The sequence below is a fragment of the Wyeomyia smithii genome, chromosome 2, assembly GCF_029784165.1.
Source record: "Wyeomyia smithii strain HCP4-BCI-WySm-NY-G18 chromosome 2, ASM2978416v1, whole genome shotgun sequence".
Lineage (NCBI taxonomy): Eukaryota > Metazoa > Arthropoda > Insecta > Diptera > Culicidae > Wyeomyia > Wyeomyia smithii.
The window spans coordinates 175,959,765-175,963,966 of record NC_073695.1 but is presented as its reverse complement, the minus strand read 5'-3'; positions in this window follow the sequence as shown (position 1 = coordinate 175,963,966).

The following is a 4,202-nucleotide window of genomic DNA, read 5'->3' as shown; positions in this document are numbered from 1 at the left end:
AGAGATTATCATGTGCGAAACACTTTCATTTACGTATGATTCCAACATCCCTTTCAAGTGAATTGCACATGAATCTGCCCCACTGTTTCATTACAGTGATTATCATGTGCGAAACACTTTCAGTTGATTTGTTTTGTTTTTATATGTCAAATGATGTGCCGTTTGGGCTGAAAAGTAGAAAAATGGAGACAGATGAAAAGTAAACGAGTATCATACGGCTCAGAAGTTTATCAGAAGTAAATTTTTGGAAGGTAAGTGATTTATGTCACGTAAAAGAATCGAATTCTAATCTTTTTTCGTCCTTCCAGCACAAGATCACAGAGATTCTGATGAAAACATCTTTACGCTAGAGGCAAGTATTTGTTTACTGAAACATCGATTATTTATATTAAACTAATTTGAATCTTTGTTTGCTTTGCAGGCTTCTTCAACAGAAAAGGATAGTTGATAAGTTTTTTAGTGAAATTTTAATTTTATAAATAAAAAATATTATATGCAATCATATCCATATAAAACTGTTTTCATTTTTAAATCGAATAAAAATCATTCGAAGCTCGGTAAACATTTATTTGAGATTCAAAATCCAAACACTTTATGTCTATATGTCATAACACCAGAACTTAAAGTGTTTTCCTTTTGAAAATGAGATGTTGCACGATGAATAATTCTAAAGTGTTTCGCATATGAATTCTATATGTTTTGACCAGTAGGGCGAATTCAAGTGCAAAACACTTTATAATGTCGTGTCGATTTCTTTCAGTGTATTGTTACGTGAAATTTCCTATACTTGCTCATTTTCTGTCATTTTGCATGATTTATGTGACAAACATAGCATCGACGTGAAAATCACATGCATACTATGTTTTATCATGTAGCATCTACGTCAACTTGGCAACGTCGAACAGAATGAAGTATCGCGTGAACTCTCCGTGCAAAAAATTCATAGAAATCAAAATAACGAAGCTGTTGCCTGATTCAGTCATTGAACATAAAAAGGAATTTATCGATGACTTGCCAATCAGTGAGCTTTAAGAAAACCATAAGAATCCGACATCGAGTCTTGAGCTTACAGATTTTACACAGATTCTGTTCAAATGGCAAGGACTTACCTGAACATAAATAGTTGCCGCTAACAGTAATCATCGCCGGCGAATCTCGCAATATCATTTTGTCATTTCATTTACGAATTGGCGATTTTACATGCCCGTGCGACTTATCAAGCAACATATTTGGATAATGTCTATAAACTATTTCCAGTCTCTCAAAAATTTGACAAACCTCAATTGGAAATTATACGTTTTATAAAACGTGGTAGCTATCAAACAATTAAATGCTTTTCACTTTACCGGTAGTTGATTTCTACGTGAAACTCACATGAAATGCAAATGTGTGCTGAATGAGATTCACAGGATAAATCATATCACCAGTTCATGATGAACCCAAATGACAATCACGTAAAATCTACGCGAAAATGACTGTGGAAAATATTCACATAACTTTTCCAGTAATTATAACGTGAAAAATATGTTGAGTGATGGGTGAAGTTGCACGGGTTTCACGGTGTGGAGGTTTGTTATGGTTGTTGTTTTTCAAGTTCCAAAACCAAAACATAACCAAATACGAAAGCTTTGGCACTCGCGATACTGGAGCATCCGATCGGACAACAATTGTTTTTTACGATTTTCCATCCGGATTGTGTCCAAGATGCGATCGTTCAAACATTCCAGTGGCTGTCAAAAGTTGAAAACAAACTGAAATCAGCTGATTGCAACTGTTTCGTGGAATTCACGTTGACGACGTTGAAAGAAATTCCAAAGGCTGCTCGCATCTATGCGAACTATGTGATTGTCACAATGTGCGGGATGACGAAAGTAATAATATTTTCTCCCTTCTTCTTTGCATGCTAAAACCAAACAAATAACAACAACACTGTCAACGCGAATGCCTTTTTGCTAAAACATACATAGAATTGCGGCATACTCAATTCTCATTTTTTATCATTTTTTACTCATTTTTTATTATCACATGTAGCTCTTAACAAAATAAATTAATTGAAAAAAAGGAAATGAGTTAAATTTTTCGCGTAATGAGAACATCATTCCAGGGAAACAATGAACAATTTTCAAGTTTACACATGTTGCTTCCGCGACTCGTTTCACTCACAATTTGTTTAAATGAAATATAACACCTTCATCCTAGACTTTTTAGATTAAATGAAACATCATTTGAAAATTGGCCGCTATTTTGATCCACGAAAAAAAATCGTGGTACGTCTGCTCATCTGTGGTGAAAACCTCATACAAAATGTTGATTTTTTCACACCCGTGAAAAATGCAACCTGCAAAAATTTCACATCGCTTGGAACTGTAAACAACTTCGATCCAGCAAAATCGAAGATTATGGATCGCATCTTTTTCACTTGGCCTTCTTTTTTCACGCATGCACACATTAGCAAAAAGAAGCAACTAGCGAAAGCTTGACATTCTAGCGGATTTATATTCTGTCACACCGTTTCACTTGGCAAATTTTTCGCTTCGCTTGGAACTGCAAACAATGCTTAATGCAGAGACAAACAGACGTGCCTCTTCGAACAAAAATCCTGAAAAATCTTCGTCCTTATTCGAAACGTTACACTCATGCGCCACCATGTGAGTTTATTGCCTACTAACTTGTTTTCGTAAAACGGTTTTTATCTTTGCTAATGGGTGTGCACACTTGCTTAAATCAACACAAGCTGCACTACTGATGATTTTTATCTTTGATAATAAAACGGCACGCTTGCTTATAGCGACACTAGCAGCATTGTTGTCCACTAAGCAAAATTTTAAAATTATCGTTATTTTTCTGGTCGATGAAATCGTCATCGAGTGGCACGTCTGTTCGTCTATGCTCAATGTGTGGATGCGAGTAAAAGTAAGCCAAAGTAAAAAAGATGCGATCCACAACCTTTGATTTCGCTGCATCGAATCTGTTTATAGTTCTAAGCGAATTGAATCTTTTGCGGGTTGCATTTTTCACGCGCGTGAAAAACTGAACATTTTGTATGAGATTTTAACTTTGCTTGAAATCTGAACACGGCTTCACCTTGTATGAATCAGCAAAAACCGCAAAAACATACATTCTATTTTACTTTAAATGTTGCTTTTTGGACATCGAGGTTGGTCCAATCTTTGAGTGTATCACATAGAGATTAACACCGTAGCTTCTCTTCACGGTAAGGCCTCTGCCATGCTAAACGCCAACGCGAGCGATTGGGCGAGATTCTTGCCGTAGATTAATGAACAGTTCTAAATACTTATGCCTACCCATGATTGGATTTTCCTTTCTTACCGTGTTGGTAAAACATCTGCTATGTTTTATTCATTAAAAACGCGTCCGGTTCCCTCGTTCGAAAAAATGTCGAATAATAACATCGCACGGCTGACTTCCCGTCCGTCAAAACTGCTCGTTGCGATCTTTATTCCCGTACTACCGCCAAGTATAGATGACAGTTCTAAAAGGTATGCTATTCACGTCAATGCATTAGTATTAGTGATCGTTATGAACTTTTTCCAATTTTGTATGAAATTTGAAATGATTTTGCATTTTAAACTAAAATTATGAAACATACTTTCCTGAAAAGTTATAGACATGATGTTGAAACATGTTTTAATTGTGGGGAATACATAAACATGCTGCGGTTTAGGTAAAATATGCTGTTTTTCATCAATTTGCCGGTAACCTTTTCGCACTTTTCGTTTTTTCTTGTACTCTAATAGCGCTTCTAAATAGAGTCGCTTATATTTCATACAGTAACAAAAGTCATGAGCTATGACAATGACTAAGATTATGCTCCAACTTTTAGAAATATAGCATTTTTATATATTTTATTTCGACATATTGTCGCAATTTTTCACACTAAATCTTAATTAATATCAATTTCTAGTGTGTTTCAACTGGAAAATCACTCTCCAACCAAAAAAAATCAGATATAAAACAACATAAAACGAGAAATTTCCAAAAATGTTCTGAATTCCATACAAAACACGAAATTTTTCAAAACGAGATTTGTTTGTGTGCGTGGATAGACAAAAATGTAGCATACCTTGTAGAACTGTCATCTATACTTGGGTCCTTCCGAACTGTCAAAGTAAGGCAAAACAGCTTGTGTTTGTATTGTAGCAATCCCAATCGTAGTGAAGCAATCAATTCGTTTTTGGCTT